This window comes from Poecilia reticulata, chromosome 18 (genome assembly GCF_904066995.2).
Source record: "Poecilia reticulata chromosome 18, P_reticulata-male-v2, whole genome shotgun sequence".
Classification (NCBI taxonomy): domain Eukaryota; kingdom Metazoa; phylum Chordata; class Actinopteri; order Cyprinodontiformes; family Poeciliidae; genus Poecilia; species Poecilia reticulata.
In genome coordinates, this window is record NC_088847.1 from 24,831,954 (window position 1) to 24,858,090 (window position 26,137).

The 26,137-nt window shown below is 42.5% G+C and overlaps 1 protein-coding gene across 2 annotated transcripts in view; it reads right to left on the minus strand.

Annotated features, from left to right (window-relative positions):
- The window catches only part of LOC103460288 (uncharacterized), a 71,839-nt gene continuing 45,702 nt past the window's right edge, over positions 1-26,137 (minus strand). The window contains exons 1-3 of one of the 2 annotated variants that reach the window (XR_014084561.1): positions 13,971-13,993; positions 9,968-10,063; positions 1-168 (exon numbers count right to left, since the gene is read on the minus strand). The gene's annotated coding sequence lies outside the window, so the exon portion shown is untranslated. Of the gene's footprint in view, positions 169-9,967; positions 10,064-13,970; positions 13,994-26,137 lie in introns of those variants that run through there. The other variant, XR_014084559.1, reaches the window with a different exon arrangement.

Here is a 26,137-nt window from a genome sequence, read left to right on the forward strand (position 1 = left end):
TGTGAGAAAGAAACATTTTATCAAACATCCAGAGAGAAACGATGTTAAAGTCAGATGATGAACTGAAGCAATAAAATAACTGAAGATGAAGCGGCAGCTGGAGGTCAGAGGTCAGACTGGTGGACTACCTCAGTGAAGAGTAGATGATGTCTGTGTCTGGTTGAACCTCTGGAAGAAAATAAACTGGTTAAAATAAAACCAAACAGCAGCAGCAGGTCAGTCAGAGTTATGAGAACGTTGAGCCTTTTATGAGGTCATTTATAAAATGTACATGGAAAAATTAATCGTTTCTCTTATTAAAACCCAGTTTAACTGTCATTAACTATATTCTGAAGAAAGCAGAGTTCAGCTTAATCAGCCATAGCTACACCTTGTTACTGCCTGAGCTGTAAAATCAACAGATAATTTAAAAAGAGCCGGTCTGACGACAGGAAGCAGGAGATGAGATCTCATGAATCTAATTATAATATTTAATTCCACTGAACAAGGAAGAGCAGAACAAAGTCAGTGACATCAGCCTGGAAAGACTGAAAAAACATTTCTAAGGTCAGAACTGGACCCAGTGGAGAACCGACCAGAGAGACGGGAAAACCAGAACAATCAGGAATATATTTATTTTTAAAGGGAGGCTCCCCCAAGAGAGCTCTGCCCTGGGGGCAGTTTCTGCCCCCCATGGAGCACTGGGAGACCAGGCCCACCCCACCCTATAAACACAACCAGAACCAGATCCCTGACCCAACACCAGGATGACACCCAGGGCAGACGGCCCACATCGCCTCTTCTACCGTACAACATGGCTGCCAGTGCAACATCAGCCACCAAGCTCAGATCCATCCTCACCACCAAACCAACAAAACATCAGAGGCCCCACATCCAGAAAGGCTGGACCCCCTTCAGTCCAGCAGCACCAACATGCCCTGCAATCAGAGCAGGAGATGCAGAGCTCTGCCCAACCACCAGGCCAACGGCAGCAACCTGATTCCACCCATCCATCAAACACGAGGCCACCCAGCCACCCACCCAGCCAACCAGCCCACCACCACGGCACACTGCAGTTATGATCGTCACACCAAGCTACTATCAACCTCTTCCTCCTTAGTAAAGCCCCTCTACCAATAGCCGTAAACAGACAACATGGGTCTGGAAAAACCCCAAGTCTCCCTCCACCTGCTCAAATATGGTGTTGATGTGAGTTTTTATAAGCAGCAACTAAAGCAGACATGGGAAGTTGATCATGTTATCTACGTCCATTGATCAGAGCTTCTTCTGTTCTCACATTCATGCTTCAGAGCTAATCCAGATTATCCCAGATCTGGGCAGGTTCACTCAGAGTATCTGCTTCTACTCAGAGTTTGATTCTCCCTGATGTCCTCCATGCTGCCTGACCAAAGCCTCCCATGGTCAACTAGGCTAAATTAGCAACATTTAGCAGAACTCAACTACTATAAAAGTAAAAAGTCAGCTCCTAAGAATCACTTCTTAAAGCACAAAGCATGCAGGTAGGTGAGTAATGTTTGATTTACTAGACGCTATACTGTGTTGTCTTAACACATGGAGGAAATCAACATGGTTGAATTTAATGCATTAGCTTCAGTAACACTTCATTAGAAGGAGTGAGACTGACATGACACTGTCATAAACATGACATGACATCTGTCATGAAGGGTCATTTGGTAAATAATGACACTTTTAATACAAAGTTGCTCTAAAAGTTGCATTAAAATGCCAACTTTGCACTAAATTATCATAATTTACAAAATCCTGCAAAGTTGGCATTTTAATGGACTTTTAGAGCAACTTTACATTAAAAGTCCATTAAAAATGTTATTTACCAAATGACACTTCATGACAACAGTCATAAACATTCATGTAGCAGCATAAATGGTACGCTGCCACTTTAAGAGTAATTTCAGCTGCTCCATATAAGCAAGCGTTCACCTGACATGAGACTGCTTGCGTCGTGACGTCAAACTGAAGTTGCTCCCTTTGTTTGCGCCGTTCTGGGTAAGCGTGGCTGTTTTATCATTTGTCAGCTTTAGGAATGGATATTAATGTCAACTGGTCTGTCTGCTTAGCCTCCTTCGCTGCACCTTTAATATCTGGGTCGATCTGTCCATTCATTTCTGCTGATAGGAAGGTAAGAGCTTAGCGTGGCTGAGTAACACCTGTTTCATGTAAACAAAACCTTCACATACCGTTTTTTATTACAGTTGCACTGCATCTAGGTGGTACTGAGGATCTGATTATTGGGCATTTATCAGGTCACAGGTAAACGGCTGCTGCAAGTTATAAATTTTGTTGTAGCAGTTGAATTAATTTGCTATATTTTTCTTTAGCCACCTGATGACTCTTCGGCATTGCACCTGGATTGACACTCGCTGCTGTTTTGCCTAACTCCAAATTGTTTTAAAAAGACCAACTTGAACTTGCCCTGCTTCTGGGAGCAGTGATGGCGCTATTGAAGGAATGAACTGCAACATTGTAGCGCCATTGTATCACTGTTTTACTTGTATTGTTTCATTTTTTTTGTCTTTCTTTTAAGGACTGAGGCTTCTGTGGTGGCGGTGGTGACCCCTGGTGGCGGTGTCTTGTCTTGCGTGTTTTGTTGGAGCACCTTTTCTTTCTTTGCTGTGTTTTTGTAGTGTCTAGGTGATTCCCTTTTTCTGCACTGGATGTTGCCCCTTTCCCTCACTACTTCCCCACTGGTAAGCCTCAGTTTCCTTTGCAATTTAGACGTTTTATGATAAATCTTGTTAACTGCATTCACTGTTTTAACCATTCAATTTCAGATCATTATTTTAAAAAAGAGATTATAAAGACGAATAAACTTTGTAGAACTTCCTGAATCTTGTCTCATTTTCCAGCAGAACGTACTTGCGTCCTTTCATTACATTTTCCTGGAATTATTCCAGGTGGCGTTGTTGGTCATTATAACCTGTAAGAGTTTATATCTTGGGTTCATAATTAAAAATAAAGAAAATCCACCCCCCAGGTTGCCACAAATTGGCGTTGTTGGCAGGATTATTGCTGTGTAAAAGGAGACTTGATTCCTTAGTTTTTTTTGTTTTTCTGTATGTGTAGTGGTCTTGTGTTTTGTTTGCTTTGGAGGAGAATTGTGTTGTGTGTACAGGCAAAACAGCAGTGAGCCCATCTAGTAAAGGATCCAGATTATGGAGGAGGAGATCCAAGAAATGCGGGACTTGATTGCCCGATTGAAAGCAGATAACTAACGACTGCGTCAGGAACAGTCACTCTCTGCCCCAGGTACTTCTACTGCCCCTTCTACTTCAAGCACATCTCGGAGTGCTTTGCCCGCCTCAGGTCCCCTTGTGTCAGAGAGGTTGGTGTTTGTGCCTCGTGACAGGAAATGTCCGATGTTCAGGGGAAGATCCGGTATAGGGTTAAATGAATGGTTGGAGGAGGCTGAGGTCTGTATGAGGGCACGTCACTTATCACCAGTTGATCAGGCTTTTTATTTGTATGATCACTTGGAGGGTGAGGCGCGAGAGGAGCTCAGATACCGCTCTAGTGCTGAACGGACTGATCCAGCTTGCATTATTAGAGTGCTAAAAGAGGTATATGGTTGTACTGATTCCTATGTCTCGTTGCAAGAGGCTTTCTTTTCTAGAAAGCAGCAGGAAGATGAAACTCTTCAAGAATTTTCACTTGCACTAATGGGATTAATGGAGAAGGTTAAAGCCTCTGCACCCACTAACATGGTTAATGCTGATGTATTGTTGAGGGATCAGTTTGTGGAGCATGTTCTAGATGGTCCACTGCGGCGTGCATTGAAACAGTTTGTACGGGAGAAGCCTGCAGCTACTTTACTTGATGTCAGGGCTGAAGCTATTAGGTGGGAACGGGAGGGCTCATCTGGCGGTAGTAGGGCCCGGAGTCTTTCAGTTCCATCACTTGGATTTCAGTATGCTGTCCAGAGCACTGCTCAGATTAGTCCAAGGGATCAGGGGTCAGAATTGAGGGCACTGCATGATATGTTGGCACGACAACAAGAGCAATTAAATAAACTTACTCAGAGCGTTGCCTCTCTTGGTCAAACCCACCAACAAAGTCGTCCCCCTCGTAATGCCCCTATAGTCTGTAGACGGTGCCAACAGCCAGGTCATTATGCCAGGGAATGTGACGGTGTACGTGTCCCTTCACGTTTTCACTCTCATGGCTCTCGACAGCCCTCTAGTTCCTTGCCTCATGGCTCTGCGGTCTCGGAAAACTAGTTCCCACTGAATTGTTGAGCCGCAGTTCGGGTGGGGTCACTATTGGCTCAGTCACAGCACCATGTAAGGGTAGGGAAACACCCGAGCTGGTTGCATCGTGTCCTCATTTAGATGTGTGTTTGGGAGGTGTTAGGGTGCCCTGTCTAATTGACACTGGTTCCATGGTGTCAACCCTTACAGAAAGTTTCTTTAAGGATCATTTTAAGTCTGGGGGCCCTGATGGTTTACGCCCTTGTCACTGGTTGCAGCTTAAGGCAGCAAATGGGCTAAATATCCCCTACCTTGGCTACATAGAGCTTAGTGTTGAACTTTGCGGCAAAGATATCCCAAACTGCGGTGTTTTAATTGTAAAAGATCCCCCTGGCAAAGTACCTCCTACACCAGGTGTTTTGGGCATGAATGTAATCCAAAAATGCTATCATGAGCTTTTTGTGCAGCACGGTGCAGGGTTGTTCACTCGGGACAACGTCCCACAAGCCCCACATGAAATCTGGCCTGCATTGCAAAAGTGCCATCAGGCAAGTTTGCAGGACTCATCAGACTGTGTGGGGAAGGTAAAAGTGCGGGGTCGTGCAGTATGTAGAGTTCCAGGTGGGGTTATGAAGCTAGTGGCTGCTACATGCACTGATCAGCTGTCACAGGCTGCACTATTTGAGCCTCCTGAGTCAGGTTTGCCTGGGGGTTTGCTTGCCTCTCCTGCTCTTGTCCGTGTGGTGCGAGGCACAGCCTACATACCAGTTGTTAATGTGGGCTCTACAGACATATTGCTTTACCCACGTACTGTAATTGGTACTCTGCAGCATGTTAATGTTATCAGTCTGCCTGCTGGTGTTACAGAAGAGCCCTCATATACAGCTAAGGTGTCCTCTCAGGTTGTAGTCTCTGTGCAGGACCAAATTGAGGCCATTGACCTTTCCCAACTGCCCAGTATACATCAGGGTCAGGTGAGGACCCTTCTTAGGGATTATTCATCTGTCTTTGCAGAAAATGATGGTGACTTGGGGTGTACAAATATAATTAGTCATGACATACCCCTTATTGATGAGACTCCTGTAAAGCAGCGTTACAGGCGTATACCACCATCAGACTATGAAGCGGTAAAGAATCACATCAATCAGCTACTTAGTGCTAATGTGATCAGAGAGAGCTGCAGCCCATATGCATCACCCATTGTGTTGGTCAAAAAGAAGGATGGGAGCCTGAGAATGTGTGTGGACTATCGGCAGCTTAACAGCAAAACCCGCAAAGATGCCTTTCCATTACCACGCATCGAGGAGTCTTTAGATGCACTTACAGGCGCTTGCTGGTTCTCTACATTGGACCTGGCAAGTGGTTACAACCAAGTACCTGTTACAGAAGCAGATCGTCATAAAACGGCATTCTGCACGCCATTTGGTCTATTTGAGTGGAATAGAATGCCCTTTGGCCTTTGTAATGCGCCCAGTACGTTTCAGAGACTTATGCAGCGCATTTTCTCTGACAAACAGAATCAGTCATTACTTCTGTATCTTGATGACATAGTTGTGTTTTCTTCTACTGTGGAACAGCATTTGGAGCGTTTGGGGATGGTGCTTGGACGCCTGAAGAAAGAGGGTCTCAAGGCAAAGCTGACAAAGTGCTCCTTTCTTCAGCCAGAAGTTAAATACCTGGGCCATGTCATTTCTAATAAAGGTGTTGCAACTGATCCATCTAAAATTGAGGCAGTGGTTAACTGGCAGCGCCCCACCACATCCACTGAGCTAAGGTCCTTCCTTGGGTTCGCCAGTTACTATCGACGGTTCGTTGCAGGCTTTGCTAAGTTGGCTGCGCCCCTTCACCAACTAGTGGGACAGCTAAGCGGTCCAAGAGCAAAGAAGCGGCCAAGACAGGACATCACTGAGGGCTGGACTGCAGAACACCAACAGAGCTTTGAGGAACTGAAGAGAAGGCTGACTACCTCACCTGTGTTGGCCTACGCTGACTTTTCTCTGCCTTTTATTCTAGAAGTGGATGCGAGCCATGCTGGTCTGGGGGCTGTCCTCTCCCAACAACAGGATGGGGTGGTGCGTCCCATCGCTTATGCCAGCCGAGGATTAAGGCCGACTGAACGTAATATGGATAACTACAGCTCCATGAAACTTGAATTTTTAGCCCTTAAATGGGCAATGACTGAGAAATTCAGAGAATACTTGTTGGGCCATAAATGCCTTGTATTCACTGACAACAATCCCCTCAGTTATCTCAGTACTGCCAAGCTGGGTGCCACTGAACACAGATGGGCTGCACAACTTGCCTCCTTTGACTTTAAGATCCAGTACCGGTCCGGGCGTACGAACAGGAATGCAGATGCCCTTTCCAGAAAACATCCATCTACTGGAGAACAGGTTGGTGCTCTCGTTCCAGGGAGCAGTCTGCCTGAATCTCTGCAACTGATGATGGAGAGACAGGATGCTACTCAAGCTGCCATCACCGTCCTTCCTGAACGCACAACAAAGGATATGCAAGTATTACAACATGCTGACCCAGTCTTGCAGGAACTTTGGAGCTTCTGGGCTCGCAAGAAACAACCTGACCGCACAGAGCGAAGGGACTTGCCGTCGCCTCTGTTGGCATTCCTGAGGCAGTGGGATCGTTTGGTGGAGAAGGATGGTGTCCTCCACCGCAAGACCTTTCGCCCTGATGGTGCTGAGGAGATGCTACAGTTGTTGCTGCCCACGGCCTTGAAGGAGGAGGTCCTGACTCGGGCGCACCAAGATCATGGACATCAAGGTGTGGACAGGACTCTCTCACTTCTGAGGACAAGATGTTACTGGCCAAAAATGTCCTCTGATGTTGTTGATTGGTGCAGGTCATGCGAGCGGTGCCAAGTGGCAAAAGATACCCTGCCTACTGCACGGACATATATGAGCCATTTGCTAGCATCACGGCCCAATGAGATCCTTGCCATGGATTTCACAGTCCTAGAGCCTTCTCAAGATGGCCGAGAGAATGTGCTCATCTTAACTGATGTTTTTAGCAAGTACACCCTAGCCATACCAACCAGAGACCAACGTGCCTCTACTGTGGCCCATGTCCTGGTGACAGAGTGGTTTTCAAAATTTGGTGTGCCAGCCCGTGTTCATTCGGATCAGGGGCGTAATTTTGAAAGTTCCCTCATCCAGCAGCTCTGTCAATTTTATGGCATCAAGAAGTCCAGGACCACACCGTACCACCCTGCTGGAAATGGACAATGTGAAAGGTTTAATCGTACGCTTCATAACCTGTTGCGTACCCTTCCTACCACCAGCAAAAGGGCATGGACTGCTTATTTGCCACAAGTTGTCTTTTGTTATAACACCATACCACATCAGAGCACTGGAGAAAGTCCCTTCTTTCTGATGTTTGGCCAACAACCTAGGCTTCCTTTAGATTTTCTACTTGGCCATGTATCAGAACCAAGTGCTGGCAGTGTTGAAAAGTGGGTTGCAGAGCATCACACGCGCCTGAAACTGGCTTTTGAGGAAGCCAGGGAGAAGCTGAAGACTGCTGCGGATAGGAGAAAGAGAAATAATGACCAGCATGTTCAAGACTCACCTCTGCATGAAGGCCAACTTGTTCTACTTCGAAACACCAGTCACCAGGGAAGACACAAAATTCAGGATCTGTGGCGTTCCAAAGTGTACAAGGTCCTGAAAGTGTTGGGTGACACTGGAGCAGTTTACACTGTTGCTCCTAAAGATGAATTGAACAAAATTAAAAGGGTCCATCGGTCTCTACTGAAACCAGTGGTTTGCAGTGACGTCCCAGCATCACCTCATGGGGAGCCACTAATGACTGATTCATCCTCTGAGGATGAAACTGATCCTGATTTGTTTTTGGAGGTAAATGTCCACCAGCCATCACTTTCTTTGCCCACCGACCCACAAATGGTCAGAAATGACACTGTTCCTCTGTCCTCCGGGGTATCCCATCATGAAGCTCCCTCAACATCTGCATCTCAAACTCCTAGTGTTGCCAGCTCAAGTAACGATCAGGGCCTTCCGAGGGTGGCGAGGAGAACTACACGCTCAACAGCAGGTCAACATTCCAATCTCCACCATCTCCCAAGACCAATGGCATTAGCGCATGGGGCTGCAAACTCTCCTGATTCACATTGCAATGCTGTTTCTGTAGTATTTAGACCTTGGTGCTAGTATTTTTAGAGGTCGTCGTCGGGGCGTCGACGCAAGTTGGGGGGGTAGACTGTAGCAGCATAAATGGTACGCTGCCACTTTAAGAGTAATTTCAGCTGCTGCATATAAGCAAGCGTTCACCTGACATGAGACTGCTTGCGTCGTGACGTCAAACTGAAGTTGCTCCCTTTGTTTGCGCCGTTCTGGGTAAGCGTGGCTGTTTTATCATTTGTCAGCTTTAGGAATGGATATTAATGTCAACTGGTCTGTCTGCTTAGCCTCCTTCGCTGCACCTTTAATATCTGGGTCGATCTGTCCATTCATTTCTGCTGATAGGAAGGTAAGAGCTTAGCGTGGCTAAGTAACACCTGTTTCATGTAAACAAAACCTTCACATACCGTTTTTTATTACAGTTGCACTGCATCTAGGTGGTACTGAGGATCTGATTATTGGGCATTTATCAGGTCACAGGTAAACGGCTGCTGCAAGTTATAAATTTTGTTGTAGCAGTTGAATTAATTTGCTATATTTTTTTAGCCACCTGATGACTCTTCGGCATTGCACCTGGATTGATGCTCGCTGCTGTTTTGCCTAACTCCAAATTGTTTTAAAAAGACCAACTTGAACTTGCCCTGCTTCTGGGAGCAGTGATGGCGCTATCGAAGGAATGAACTGCAACATTGTAGCGCCATTGTACCACTGTTTTACTTGTATTGTTTCATTTTTTTGTCTTTCTTTTAAGGACTGAGGCTTCTGTGGTGGCGGTGGTGACCCCTGGTGGCGGTGTCTTGTCTTGCGTGTTTTGTTGGAGCACCTTTTCTTTCTTTGCTGTGTTTTTGTAGTGTCTAGGTGATTCCCTTTTTCTGCACTGGATGTTGCCCCTTTCCCTCACTACTTCCCCACTGGTAAGCCTCAGTTTCCTTTGCAATTTAGACGTTTTATGATAAATCTTGTTAACTGCATTCACTGTTTTAACCATTCAATTTCAGATCATTATTTTAAAAAAGAGATTATAAAGACGAATAAACTTTGTAGAACTTCCTGAATCTTGTCTCATTTTCCAGCAGAACGTACTTGCGTCCTTTCATTACATTTTCCTGGAATTATTCCATTTGGCGTTGTTGGTCATTATAACCTGTAAGAGTTTATATCTTGGGTTCATAATTAAAAATAAAGAAAATCCACCCCCCAGGTTGCCACATTCATAAAGACTTATTTATGTTCATAACAGATGTCATGTCAGTCTTATGCTCACCCTTCTAGTAAAGTGTTACTTTAGCTTCCATTACATATCATGTTGGTGCAGCACTCTAGTGTTAGTGGAACTGATGGTTGTGATTAGGGTTAGCATAGCTAACATTTCAGTTAGCAATGCCCACCATTGGATTAGGGAACCTCAGTGGGGTCAGAGGTCATTAGATCACATGAAGGTCTTTTTTTCTGGAACATCAAAACCTCAAGATCATCTGAAGTTTAGCTTTTAACTCCTGAGCTTTAATGTTTACTGAGTGTTCAGAGAACTGGAGAATCTAAATGCTCCACATAAAGTCTAGACATGTTGATCATTAATAGATTATTCAGGACATTAACCAGCAGCAGTTCTACCTCTGGTTCTGTTGGTTCTGTTGGTTCTGATGTTGATTTGTCCATAACTGACCCCGTCTGTTCTCACGTCTGAGTAGATGGCAGATGAAGGACAGTCTGTGAAACACATAGAGATGATGTGAGCCGTCAGATAGATGCTTTGGCCATCGACACTTTGTTCAGTCTGTTATAAACTTAAACCAGCAGGTGGGAAACACTGAGACCGCAGTTTCACAGCTAAATCAGTCCAAGCCGACACGTTTCACATCAAACAGACACTCTGTCGCCTTCGATGCAGACATGCAGCTCTGCAGACCACCCTGCAGAAACCACTCACACCTCCAGAGGAAGAGCAGAGCTGCTTTCACATGCAGGTTAACTGGAGCAAAGGGTGAGAAGAAACACCCAGAAGAACCAGAAACACAGATCCTCTGACTAGAACTGTATCAGATACTGCCTGTGATTTATTGGGGTAATCAGTGATGATAGGCATGAAAGTTATTTGAAGATTGAACATAAATGTATAATTTTTTTCTTTTAATGTTGTTAAAACTCAAACTGAGCTGCTGTTTTAAAGATGAGCAACATAAGATTATTAAAATCTAGATCTACAGGAACAATCAGACTATTTTTACTCCTCCAGACCTTTAAATGGAGCTAAACATGGAGTAAGGGACAGTCAGTCCTCAGATCATTTACCAAACACTTCATCAAACTGATCTGATTGACTGTAATCTCAGAACAAAGTTTCATCTAAACAAATCAACTGTTTGCTGAAGACGAGGACAAGTCCAAGATAAACTTCAGTTCAGATGGTGTGAGGTGTGTATGGCAGTAATCAGGTTAGGAGATCAATGATGTGTGTTTGGCCTACAGTGGAGCACGGTAGTGGCAGTGTCATGATGAGTGCTGCTGGCTGTGAACGAGTTCACTGAGGGAACCATGAACCAGAGAGTGGTCCCCCCTTCAGAAACTTTATCACAGTATTCCAACATAATGACCATAACCACATCTCAATGATGATCGATGCTAAAGGCTCTGAGGGAAATGGTGCCGAACAAGTGAAGCTCCTCTTCAGTCCTAAACTCTATGAAGCATCTTCAGGCCTCCACCTTCTGTTCTGCCTCAAGCAGAAGGTGGAGGAACAAACGTCTCCATCATCCACCAGCTCTGTGATGTCACAATGAAGGGGATTGTAACACAGTGCTTCCCAGCCCTGGTTCTCAAGGCTCACTGCATGTTTTAGGTGTTTCTTTGTTTCAGTCCAGCTGATTTCAATCGATGACAGATTAACAGGCATTTGCTGAACTGTAATCAGTTGAATCAGGAACATTAAAGCAGGGGAACCTCTAAACCATGTAGGACAGTGAGCCTGGAGGACCAGGGCTGGGAAACTCTGGTCTAACAGAAACCTGTGAAACTCCATGATCTCTGAGCCCAAGAGAGGAGAGGCTGTGTAATGATGGACACACAAGATATTGATGGATATTGATTCATGTTAAAGTAAAGTGATGGTCCAATAGACTCAGTTTTACTGGAACCAGAACTCCATCATCTGCTCCACCTGCAGCTGCTGTGGTTCTGAATCAAAGCAACCTGTTCCCCTCCTGGCCTGTGGGGGCGCTGCACCAAGAACCGCTGAAGGAAACGAGCACAACTTCTTTCTTCGTGAAATATAAACAAAAATAGAGTAGCATGCGGTTGGAGGACTTCTCTGTGTCCATCCATCCATTTTCTAACACCCTTGTCCCTTAGTCGGTCAGGAGGTGCTGGTTCATCTCCAGCTAACGTTCTGGGCAAGAGGCGGGGTCACCTGGACAGGTCACCAGACTGTTGTAGGGCAACACAGGACACACAACCATGCACACACACACACACCTAGGGACAATTTGGAGAGACCAATTAACCTGACAGTCATGTTTTTGGACTGTGGGAGGAAACCGGAGAACCTGGAGAAAACCCACCATGCACAGGGAGAACATGGAGACTCCATGCAGAAAGACCGGGAATCGAACCCAGAACCTTCCTATGACTTCTCTTTAGTCTTTGGCTGAAGACCAGGAGCCATTTCTCCAGCTAGTGCTAGGCTAGCATGTATGTTTTGATTGTATTTACCCAGAATGCCCTGCTCTGTAGTCCACTTCCTTCTTTTGGAGCGGTCTCCGGTCGGCTTGGAGTTCACATGTGGATTTGAACCAAACTAGAATTCACTTCAACTGAACCAGACAGACCAGAGTTTGATTTGTAGATTACATGTTCACACCTCCCCAAAAGAACTGGACTTTGTAGGCAGACGGATTAAAGCAGATTAAAGCAAATTAACAGGACCGGAGGGAACGCCCTCACAGAGACTACTGAGGGACACAGAGTCCTGGAGAAACTGATGCTGAAAGATGTTCAGGGTTTGTTGCTTATTGTAGCCAAAATGACTGACCTACATGCTCTGATCTATCTGGTACAGGTTGGTATGTTCTCTGCTCAAGGAGGATCCACCAACCTGCCGCCATGTTTCAACGTCACTAAAATTATCATTTAAATAAGGTGAAATCCAATTCAACAAATTTAACCAAATATATAAACATAGCACAACTTTTATCTTTGAAATAAATGTAACAAAAATAAGCTCACTCCATGCATTAGTAAAACTGTTTAGCTTCTGATTGAATTTCTTTTATTAAATAATCATATGTAATTGTGTAGCTACAAAATATATTTTAGTTCTTCCTCTTGTTTCTGGTGTCCTGATGGGCCCAGCTCATACCGTAAGTCTGTGTGACAGGAAACGTTTTGATCAGAAACAGGAAGCTGGACGACCACAGAGCTGCTAGTCTGTTCAGCAGAACAACCACAGACTGCAGACAGAGACGGACCAACATGGCGGCTTGGTTCTGGTCCTACTGACTGTCACCATGGCAACAGATCACCTCATTCATCAGTCACCATGGACACAGATCACCTCATTCATTCCCACTGACTGTCACCATGGCAACAGATCACCTCATTCATTCCCACTTACAGTCACCATGGCAACAGATCACCTCATTCATTCCTACTGACAGTCACCATGGCAACAGATCACCTCATTCATTCCTACTGACTGTCACCATGGCAACAGATCACCTCATTCATTCCTACTGACAGTCACCATGGCAACAGATCACCTCATTCATTCCTACTGACAGTAACCATGGCAACAGATCACCTCATTCATTCCTACTGACAGTCACCATGGCAACAGATCACCTCATTCATTCCTACTGACAGTCACCATGGCAACAGATCACCTCATTCATTCCTACTGACAGTCACCATGGCAACAGATCACCTCATTCATTCCTACTGACAGTCACCATGGCAACAGATCACCTCATTCATTCCTACTGACAGTCACCATGGCAACAGATCACCTCATTCATTCCTACTGACTATCACCACGGCAACAGATCAACTCATTCTTTCCTGCTGACAGTCACCATGGCAACAGATCACCTCATCATTCCACTGACGTCACATGGCAACAATCACCTCATCATCCTGCTGACAGTCACCATGGCAACAGATCACCTCATTCATTCCCACTGACTGTCACCATGGCAACAGATCACCTCATTCATTCCTACAGACAGTAACCATGGCAACAGATCACCTCATTCATTCCTACTGACAGTCACCATGGCAACAGATCACCTCATTCATTCCTACTGTCTGTCACCATGGCAACAGATCACCTCATCATTCCTACTGACTGCACCATGGCAACACATCACCTCATTCATTCCTCTGACAGTAACCATGGCACACATCACCTCATTCATTCCTACTGACAGTCACCATGGCAACAGATCACCTCATTCATTCCTGCTGACAGTCACCATGCAACAGATCACCTCATTCATTCCTACTGACAGTCACCATGGCAACACATCACGTCATTCATTCATCATCATCACATCATCATCATCATCATCATCATCATCATCATCATCATCATCATCATCATCATCATCATCATCATCATCCTCACCTTTGGTTCTCTGCTGATGAAGCGAGTTATCTGACGTCGCGTATGTGACGTTGTCCTTTATCAGCTTAAAGAAACAGAGATTACCCACAATGCACTGCTTCAGGAGGCGGCTCAGTTTTATGAGGAAATAGTTCAGTGATGGAGAGATGTCTTTTCATTTCAACAAGGATTTTTTAAATATATATAAAACAGCACCACACATTAAAAATTCCTTTGGTGAAAACAAAATTTATGAATCAAGAAGTTTTTGTTTCACCTTTTATTTTGAGACGACGTCTCTTCACCAGTAGAATCAGTAACACCAGTAGAGACACAAGAAACAAAGATCCAATAGGAAACAAGATGACAAGAAGAGGAGAGGAGGCAGGAGGAGACGAGGTGATTTTATCTGAAATAAAGATGTTTATAAATATAATGAAACTTTATAAATTAGAGTCAGTAATGAAAGTCATGAAGATCAGCGGTTCTGACCTTTGACCCTGATCCTGCTGGATGGAGACTCTCCCTGATCGCTGATGCTGCATTTATAAAAGCCTTCATCAGATCTCTTCACTGTTTTAAGAGTAAAGTTTCCCGATGCTCCATGACCAATGACGACTTTACTTATAGAAACAGCTGGGAGTTGTGGGCTGGACTCTTGCTCTGCAGCTCAGAGTGACGTCATCTCCCTCCATCACAGGGAGGACAGGACTCTGCAGGATCACTGATCCACCTCAACACAGAGACAAACTACAGCATTTACCATTCCACACAGCAACACTAACTCCACAGTCTGATCTTACCAGAGACAGAGAGCTGGATGCTGCGCTGCTGCTGGGGGAGGATCCAGATGGACTCACACCAGTACACACCTGAGTCATGTCCTCAATGCCCCTGTTTACAGGTAGATCGTTTATTCCACCATCCATCTCCACCTGAGTCCTGGTCTCTTTGGTCGCATTTCTCCTCACAGTCATCCATCCTCACAGATCAGAGTCACTGATTCTCCTCAAAACTGAGATCTGCTGGACTCACAGTCAGATGAACTGGAGAGACTGGAAATAAAATCCCTGATTCAGAATAAAAGCATTTCTTCACATGAAGGAATCAAGATAGGTTTTGTATTTTTTTACTTTTTCTTTCAGAAATCTCTCAAATTTGTCATTATAATGGTTTAGTAAAAAACTTTACTAACCGTGGTTTAATCTGCAGCCCACAGAAACCAGACCTACAGAAACAAACATTTAAACTAGTTCAAAACAAAGTTAGTGATTAAATAAAACGATGAAGCAGACGACCAGCAGCCTTCATGATACATTTCTAGCTTTTTGCTCCTTTAGTAGTTTCTAAACTGGGTAAAGATAATTTAGCCTTAACTAAGTTTTAAACCTAATGAGTTAAATCAGTTTAACTTGTTCTCCTTCACATCATCATCATCATCCTCATTACATCAATAATCAGACAGTATAAATCATTAAATCAATCAGCAATATGAACTTACAGAGCAGCAGAATCTGACTTGTTTCCTTCATAGTTTCTCTCCTTCATTTGACGTTTTTCATGTCTGACGGAGACTAAAAAGAGAGAGAGAGAGAGAGAGAGAGACCGCCCTCTTCCTTAACGCAGCTGCTTTCTGTCCTCGTCATCAGCTCACTGCCATTATCAAACCAAACTATTGTTATTCATTATTATTCAAATATACAACACATTAATATTAAAGTTCAAATCCTGTTGGGGCCTTCCTGTGTTGAGTTCACGAGATCTCCATATCAAATCCAGACAAACATAAATTTACTTTGTTCCGTCAACAGTTTTAAGTCAGATCTTAGATTGGACCTAAATGCTGCACTGCAAATGCAAACATGGTCATTGAAAAAGTTGACTTAATCAGTTTCATCAAATTTCTATCAACCTTCACTTTTAGTAAGTCACTCTGACTTTGTGTTAAGTCTCCCATCTCACTGACAAAAGTAAGGTTTGATAACTGTGCTTTTTTAAGTGTTGGTAAGTATTTTGACTCAATACTGTATCCAGATACGAATGCTTTACTTGAGGTTTTTTTTCTCTCTTCTGGAATGGTAATTATCTCGTTTGACTCATGATATTGAGATAATCCCGGCGTTCCATGAGCAGAGCGCATTCACATAGCAGAATGTCAGAACAAGTTTCCATGTATCATTTTGTTGACAACCCCCAAGACCGAGGTCTAAAAGCTGTTAATATATTAGAGAGTTTTGGTTAACACATTTGATTTGGTTTTGGTTTCCAATGTCTCTGTAACTGATGTCGCCTGTCGATCACTTTGCTGTTATCTTTGACAGTTCTTTATCCGTTAACCCACTTGGACAAACAGCTACTATCACAAAACGTACTTTCACAGAAACATTTAATCAAATCTACTCTTCTTCCTCACTCTTCAGTATAGTGACGTAGATAAGTTGGGGATATTTCAGTGCAAACTTTCAGATATCATTGATTACATTGCCCCCACTAAAGTGAAGGTGTGTCTGGTAGGAAGAAATCTCCATGGAGAAATGCACAAGTAGTTCAATCGCAAGACAACTCTGCCGCAGGCCGAACGGAAATGGCGTAAAGGTCAACTGCACGTTATTATGACATATACAGGGAAAGACTATGTAACTATCACACAACACTGAAACATGCGAGAGAAGCTTTCTTTGCAGATGTCATAAACAAAACATAACAACGCTCGAGCTTATTGCCACTGTTGACAGGCTCACAAACCCTCCTATGACGTTACCACCTGAACTTCAATCTATTGCCTGCAACAAGTTTTCAAGTTCTTCTCAGAGAAAATTCAAAAGATCAGAGGATAATCTGCTCATCCACTCCAAAGACAGTACCAATGCTGTGCCCAAACAAACAAATGCAGGCAAAATGACCCAATTTCAACTACTACATTATAAAACCCTAGAAGAAATTAAGTCAATTAAGCTCCGGTTCCTGCTGTCTGGATGTCCTACCCACACATTTCTTTAAGAAAGTTCTGCCTGTTGTTGCTACTGATCTGATCCAAATAGTAACTCATCGCTCTCTTCAGGTGTTTTCCCCCAGGCTTTGAAAACAGCAGTTATCAAACCACTGATAAAAAAGAACAATCTGGACAAATCACTACTGCAGAATTACAGGCCGACCTCTGACCTCTAACCTCCCATTCATCAGCAAAATTATTGAAAAAGCTGTTTTTAAACAATTAAATAACTTCCTAATGATAACAAACTGCTTGACTCCTTCCAGTTTGGTTTTTGTGCTCACCACAGCACGGAGATATAAGAATATTATTAGTAATTCTTCTGCAGGTCTATTGTGTTGTAGGAAAGTATGAAATATTCAAACCCGCAATTTAGTAAGATATGTAAATCAGAGCTGGACCACCAGACATATTTGTCTAGAGGTGTGCCGATCGATTGGTCACCGATCATAATTCCAGCTCCTTCCTGCCGATTTTGTGAAAAAGTGCATGATCGGTGATCGCGATCATTGGCTCTTGTTGCCGATACCGATCACCTGCACTCATTCTCAGCCTGCCTGTGCAGCTGGCTCCTCTTCCTTCACTCTGCAAACGCGCAGCAACAAATCCTAAGCGATGTGAACTATAACTATAACGCACTGAGTCAATGGGGAAGTTGCGTGTTGCAGCGGAAAATTGAAGCAGGTCAAAATGCATCAACACAACGAATTTAACATGACATAAAAAACTATGCCATACTTGACGGAGTTGGCTACATCGAGGCTCACTGCAGTAAAAAAGACATGGAGGATCAGATAGCAGGTAAAGCAGCAACAGCTACAAACACTCACCCGGATTAGCATGACGGTCAGAAAGCTAAACAAATAACCGCTAAATGATTAAGTCTTGGAGCTGCGATGTAAGACGCTGGTTCTGCCTCGCTGTTGAAACCGCTGCTACGCTACAGGTAGTAATATTTCACAGACGGAGCGCCGCTTCTACTCCACCTGGTAGTGACTCTCACACCGAACCTCTGCTTAAAGCTGCAGCATCTAACCTAAAAAAATACATTTACATACGTATTAAAACTTTCGCTGTCCTAACATGAGGCAGATAATCTCTAAAACATAATCCATCTCCTCCCTGTTCTGCATAATTACTCTGCTCAGTCAGAAACAAGCCCACTCAGAACTAGCAGAAATCAGCTAGCGCCATGCTCACAGGAAGTTTTCATTCAGTAACTCTGGATGTTTATTGTAATGGATCCTGTATTTGCCTTTGAATGTTAGTTTATACTTGAATTATTTGGCAATGTTGAGAGGTTTTATTTTGACTCTTTGCATTATTTGCCTCTTCAGAGCCTCCATATGTTATCAGTCTGTTAAAGATAGTTTTACTGATAGCAGGACAATTTGCACAATGCCTCTTTTGTTAGTTTTCTTCTTGGAAAAAATTATTAAAAACAAGTTTTGTCTAATTAAGGTGAATTCATGTTCCTTTTTCCACATAATGTAACTGGTATGTTTATGATAAAATAAATAATAATGTGATCGGTATCGGCAGGAAAGACCAGATCGGCACATCTCTAATTTAGTCTTTACATAATTACACTATTAAAATATAACTAGGGCTCAATGCAACCTTTTAGTGACTGTAATCTATAACAGATCTGCCTGTTTGCTGCAGTGGAGATGAAGACGGTCCATCAGGAAGCAGAGCTGCAGCAAACTTAACTGGAACTGCAGAAAAAAGAAACAAAAGTAAAAATGAATTGTTTGAATTAATGCATTCACCATGAGAAAACCTACTGAGTTTTTGCTTAAAAAAACTTTTTAAAATTAAAACACACATTTTATCTCATGAAGTGAAAATTATTGCAAAACAAAAATATTGCGCTTGTCACAATCTTTCTGAATTCTAATTTGTTTGTGAAAAAAACTTAGTCACCTTTGCCATGGTAACCTAAAAATCACGCGTCATAACAAAGCAGCAACGGGTCAATGCTTAACTAGTGCAGGGTTGGACTGCTAGTATAAGGTGGTTTGATTTGCATGCACTTCCGACTTGTTTTGAAAAAATACATTCTTTATTTCTTGTAAAAAATAGCGACAAAATAATTACTAAAAATGTCTTACAACTTACCGAAAATGAAAGTAAACTTAATTGATGTTCAAGTCCAAAATGTGGTGGAAAAAATCATTTACAAAACCTCCCGTCCACACACCAAACATTTGCCAAACAATGCCTCCACCAAACATCCAGTGTTTTTAATTACTCAAATTAATGGGAGGGTCCAACAGTTACCAACGTAATCTAAACAATTCAAATATACAAATAATTACAGATTTAGTTCTAAACTAACTAAATATATTCTGTCCAAAGAAGAAAACTAGTTAAAATTACAATCCACAAATTACGTAAATAGCCACAACATGTTCAATAAACAAAGTTTACTGAACAAGGAGAATTGTACATCTTGTCTTGGCCCTGGGGAGATCAGGAACAGCCTGGATCTCTGAAGGTGGAGGGAGAAAATAGGTGAGCAGGATTGGTTGATTACTGGAAAAGAAGCTCTACTGATGAGAGCATCTGACAGGGGGTTTGACTGAGAGTTGGACCAGGTCGGTGTTGGTTTGTGATCAGAGATCCAGAGGGAGAGTGGAGGAGACTGCTGGGGTGGTTGAGTTGGAGGGCAGACCGGTAGCAGCACAGTCTTGGAGGAAAGGTAAGAAGTAGAACTAGAAGCTTCAGAGAACAAAACATGGAGCAGCTCAGAATACCATGAAAAGCAACATCAGCCACTGGAGGCTTGGTCACAGCTCCCTTTAAACTCTGGCTGATGAAGTAATGACTTGCAGGTGCTCGGACCACCATCTGAGATACCTCCTCAGTTAAGACCGGCTTCTGGCCCCCTGGTGGAAAACTGGAAAAGGTGCCTTAAACCACCACAGAAAAACAAAACGCCTGATTCCCAGCAGGTTCTCCACTGCATGTCGGCTGTCTGAGTGGCTTGTGCTCTTGATCTGCTCATCTGAGATTAGGCTATTTTACAATCAGTGGCTGGAAGTGGTGGTTTCTGACATTGCATGTGCATCTGCCCAGCATGGTATTTTTAATTTGCTGAGAAAAAGAGATTTGTTGGAGGGAAAAACCAGACAGGTATCAGGACTGAGATGTCTGAGAGTATTTGTGTTAATTTAACCAGTTTGTCAGCTAAAACTTGTTAGTTTAACTTTAGATTGACTAAAGTTAGGCGCCTTGTCCTGAACTGTGGCTGTTATTGATCATGTGTGTTTTTAGCCAGTAAGGAGAAAGTGATTGATTGATAAATAACTCAATAACAGTGTTTTAAAATCTCTTCAGTCAAATTTAAGTTATAGTTTTGCACAAGAGATTTCTTTGTTAATTAGAAAGCATTGTTTGTTAGTTACTGGGAAGCTAGTGTGGGAGTCTATAATTTTGGGGAATTTCTTTCTTCTCTGGTTTGGGTAAGTTGTTTGCTTTCAACTTCATATGATGAGTCCAGTGATAACTGTTAATTGTTGACTATTAGGTGCGGCTGATCTGAGCCGATTCCCCTGTAGGCCTCAGCCTGTCTCCCTTTGGGATTCATGTGTTCAACACAATAATGTGAGATCATACGGTTGGAGCATTGTCTCGGGGGCTCAGCCATAGTGTTGGGGTGGGGGGTTGCTGGTTTCTGGTCGCCTTCCCACTCCACTGGTATTTGGTGCATAAGTACCACACCGTCCCTGATCTCTGAAGACTAGGGTAGAGCTAGTTAGTTTCTGATAGGCAGTTGGAGGGGAGGTTCATGTTGGTTGTTGGTGTCAGCAATTTAATAAATCTCCATCAGCAGAATTTCTGGAGCTAATTGTACTAATTGTTCTCAAGAACAATTAGCATATGAATTAGTCTCTGAAGCACAGACAAAGTTAGAACTGGAAAAAAGGTGACAAAACTTATGTGGAGTTTGCAAGAGATTGGAAATTCATTTCAACCGATGGTGCACTTCCTCTGAGGATAAAACACTTGGTGATCTCTGTAATTTAAAGGTTTGGAACAATTAAAAACTCTGTTCTCATAGTATTGCAGTATACATTAAAGAACAGAAGGTTAAAACTGTGTCAAAGCTGCAGTCTTGGCTGACGATTTTGTCTTGGCACATAAAGAATACAAGTGGAGAGCACGCAGTTGGAAGAGAGTTCCAAACTGGCATTCAACACATTCTGGAGGTTCTTTTTGGATCGCAGTAACCATGATCTGGACAAAATTGTAATTATTGTCACAGAAAAGGTCATTGGAAGAAAGACTGTGCTTTGCTGAAATCCAGAAATAAAATGGAACTCTGGTTAAACCAGCAGCGTTTGCTGGCATCAGTTTCTATAAATGTTCCTCACAAAATGGCTGAAGTGTCATCTTCTGGAAAACCTGACTTGAGTTCTTACAAACCATTTCTGTTGGAGGGACATGTTCTTTGGTGGGAGTGACGTTAAGGTGCCAGTTACTATCTTAAGAGATACTGGTGCATACGATTCATTCATTTGGGATCTGTTTACTTTTTCAGATGATCTGATACTGGATTATCTAACCTGTGTTGGGTATGGGATGTCTGTGTTTTGTGTTCCAGTACATAAACTCATGCCCATTCAGAGTTGTTTTGAAGAGAAGTAAGAATGGGTGTGAGACCAGCGCTGCCTGTGATGAGTGTTACAGTTATACTGGGGAACATATAGCTGGAGGGAAAGTCTGGCCTGATCACCAGGGTCTCCAGTTGTGGTTTCAGTACCTTTGATCAGCAGTGGTGTCTTCTTTTTTGTTTAATATTCCTCTATTTCACAGAATAATCTGAGACAGGAGCAAAGATCTGACCCCACATTACAGCCTTTGTTACAGTCTGCATTACCTGCTGAGGAGATGCAGAGCCGTGCTCATGGATACTTTGTTGAGAACAAGGTATTGTTAAGGCAGTGGATGCCTTGTGGTGACAATGCTGTTTGGGAGCCATCAGGTTGTGGTTCCTTAGAAATGATGTGACTTGGTTTTGCAGGTGTCCCATGATGAACCCGGGAGTTGGGAAAACCTATGACCGCATTTTGAGAAACTTCTTTTTGGCCGCAGCTGAAAAAAGATGTTGCTGCTTATATTAAAACCTGTCAGCTGACTGGTAAACCCAATCAAATCATAAACTGGGCATCACTGCATCCTGTTCCAACTATTGGTAAACCGTTTGAGCACCTAATAATTGATTGTGTGGGTCCTTTTCCCCTTTCGCGTTCAGGTGCTAAACAGCTTTCTACTTATGTGCCACTGCTACACAGACATAAAAAATCCTGTAAATCACTAAAATAAGACAAAAAACAAAATAATTGTGCCGAAATAATTGTTTTATGAATTTTTATTAATATGTATTTTTTAAAAACATATACCACTCCAAATGAAATCGACTAAATATGAGAAATATATATTTCTCAACCTCATTGTGAAACAATATGGGGTTTTCCCACCAAGAATAGATTCTGGACCCACTGCAGAGACTTTATTTCCCTTTTGATTTGGGATAGCAGGATCATTCAGAATGACCAGAAGAAGTTCCACAGATGGAAGGCTGGTTTCACTCCTGGGCCCGGTATCCCTACAGAACCCCGTCTCTGATTCCAGTCTCTAAACCAATTCATTCAGATATTTGAGAATGAAACAACTTGTCACAGAAATGCAAAATTTTACAAATGTTCTTTTGTTATTAACCAATACTAATGGTCACATTACTCCAAATCTACCATTTACTGAAGTAAAACTATGAATCCTTTTACATATGCAAGAAATGCAGGAGCTGAGCTACATGGAGCTAATTCACTCACCCTAATGAAACAGGGATGTGATCACACCATTCAGTAATTAACAAACTGCTGTTTATTATAATAAAACTTTAATCAGAAGATTCAAATCAAGCAAACACAGGAACAGCCAAACTCTAGAATAAGGCATCAGATTTAGAACATTATACAAGATACAAATTCAAGAAAATAAAATTGACTGGGTAAGAAAAAGATTGAGGTGATTCAGTAGAAAACATTAACTTTCCTCTCAAAAGATCAGCAACACAAACAATAAAAATTCATGATTAACAGCAGATCAGTCAGTCTGGAGAAATCAGTTACTTTATTTTTATTATGTGGAGCCCAGGAAGAGAAGCCGTTGTCATAGCAACAGCTAATTGGGATCCATATAAACAAACAGTAAAGATCTTCAGGCCAACAACTCCTTCAGACCTGCTAACAGTCGGTATTCAGGAACAACAACAATACTGAAACAGTGAAACATCTTATGAACTGATTTAGAATCAGTTCACAAACAGATAATCAGTTTTTCTGTTTAGAAAGATAGTCTAAGTCAGTTTTTCTGAAGATTCACCTGAAACAACCTGGGAGTTTGTGAGTTATTTTATGAGCTGACTTTACAGCAGATCCACTCAGAGAAGATTAAAACATTTGGTTAAATGCGAGTCATGCAGGAAGCAGAGTAATGAAGGTAAACAGCCTTTACTGATTATTAACCATGTTATAATATTTACAATGATGTTCAAAGATGTATAAGTTAATTGGAAATGAAACAATAAAGCAACAAACTGATGGAGAACAGTAAACCTAAACACTGTGTGTAAAAACATGTTGAGTAAAAAAAAAAACTGATGTAAAAACACTGCTTTACTTTGAATTAACACAAATCTAAAACAGAAAAGACCAAAAAGAAACAAAATACTTCATTAGGCATTGATCCGATTGTTCTTCATATCCGACTCAGTATTTTAGACTCAGTCCATCAGGTACCAACACGTGTCCTGAGTGACCTGATCACTTCCACTCAGAGAAAATACAGACGTTTAAAACACTTTAAGGCTAAAATCCCAACCCAGTGTGATTTCTTTTATAAAAAATTAACAACTGGAACAGGACTGAGCTGCTCTGCAGTTAAATAAGTTAAAACAAAAATTCACATTAAAACATAACGCACACAAAAGTCCTATATCAATATAATGTTTAAAAAACAGAATAAAAATCAAATAAAAACTGATAAAAAAAACATAAACCAGAACATGTTTCAAAGGTTCATGGCCAAACTGTCCTCAGACAGGACAGGGCAGATCATTGGGAACAGATTGTAAATTATAAATAGAAGATAAATACCTGATATGTTAAAATGAGATCAGCTTCATGCAGCACACCCTGATGAAAATTTGATTTGAAAATTGATTATTGAGATTAAATTAATAAAAAGGAAATGCAATGAAAATTTAAGATTTAAGCTATAGACCATAATTGCTTTACAGGTAAGGCTATTTTCATAATAATCTGTCATGATTGATTATAGAAGTTGATCAATTGTACATAGATCTACAGATGAACTGGAGGATCTGATGTTCCTTCCTAAAGCAAGCTTGTTTTTTCTACAGATTAGAATAAAACACACAAGAACAGCAGCAGCAAGAACAACTGAGATCAAAACAACTATTATTCAACAGATCCATCTTGGTCACCAGCTTTCCTGTTTCCTCCATCTTCACCTCCTGCAGAACAAACCAGATTATGATTAGAGTATGATCCTCAGGTAGGTGATGCATTAAGGTCATAATGTTAGCATTAGCACCCCTGATGAAATGACACAAATCTCTTCATATTTCATGAAATGACCATAAGCACTTCATCCTGCTATTGCTTCAAAGTTTGACCAGTAAATTGTCTTAATGTGCTGAATTGTAACAAGACAAGTGAAACTATAGTCTTCTGATATTAATGGTCAATATTTTGACCTCTAGGTCTTCACTAGTATTATAGCTGGAGGCATTTTTAGTTGGCCTCCACTGACTCCCCTCATTGGACATCCTCTGTATCGTGGTTGGACGATTCATCCCCAGCTCATCCAATCACAGAAGAGCCTCTAATTAAATCCTGCTCTGCTGTCAATGAATGGCAGCTGTGATTTGATCTGAGCAGTTTGCCTTTTTGTTTGGGTGTCTTGTGAAACATAATTGTTCCTGCCTGGTTCTTTGTATTCTAATTTAAGCTCTGATTGTTTTTCTTTTGCGAGCCTGAATTCTACTTTGCACTCAGTATTATTTTATTATTAATATTAATAATACCTGACCGCACGTCACTGCTCTGCACCCAAAGAGTTCAGGTTCACTCTCATCAGACCAAAAGACTGCCAGAGATCACTATGTTTCAAAGGTTCATGGCCAAACTTCAGTCATCCATTGATTTGCCATCAATTCAGTAATGGATGTTTTTCTTGGACAGAAACCCTGAACCCAATGAACCCTCCTGATGAATACCTTCTCCCTTTCTGATGTCCAGACTAATTTATCTATTTTTTTTTTTGGAGTAATGAATTTGATTCCTCTCATGTGTCAGAGAAGTCCAGGTTTCAGGTGCCACTGGCCCAGCTAACCAGAGATGCTATATAGGGTTAGAATTATAACGACTGATTACTGGTTTGGCTGTAAAGTTCAATAATTGGTCAGATTTGTCTGAAATAAAAAGAGATTGTTTCAGTCAGGTTTTCAGCACATCAACAAATCTACTGAAAGTTGGGGAAGAAGACTTTGTTCTTTTGGAAGCATGAACAGTTCCATTTTGGTCATTTCCACGGAAATGGAGATTTGTGATTTCATCAGTGAGGTGATAATAATTCTGATTGTAAGTATTTGGAGAAACTGCTGTCCACATCATCAGCTCTCAGTCCAGCAGTTTTCTACTCTGCTCAGCAGATCTTCAATGTTTTAGTGGTGCTAAATCATCAGTGATTTATAAATTACCAAAAATTTTAGAGCTCATCATCAACATCCCTCTCCTTGCTGCCACCTTATCGTGGTGGAGGGGTTTGAGTGTCCCAATGATCCTAGGAGCTATGCTGTCTGGGGCTTTATGCCCCTGGTAGGGTCACCCAAGGCAGACAGGTCCTAGGTGAGGAACCAACAAAGTGCAGCCCGAAGACCCCTATGAATACGAACTTTGGACTGCGTTTTCCCTCGCCCGGACGCGGGTCACCGGGGCCCCACTCTGGAGCCAGGCCTGGAGGTGGGGCACGATGGCGAGCGCCTGGTGGCCGGGCTTTACCACGGAGCCGGCCGGGCTCAGCCCGAAGAGGAGACGTGGGTCCCCCTGCCGATGGGCTCACCACCTGTCGGAGGGGCCAAAGGGGTCGGGTGCATTGTGCT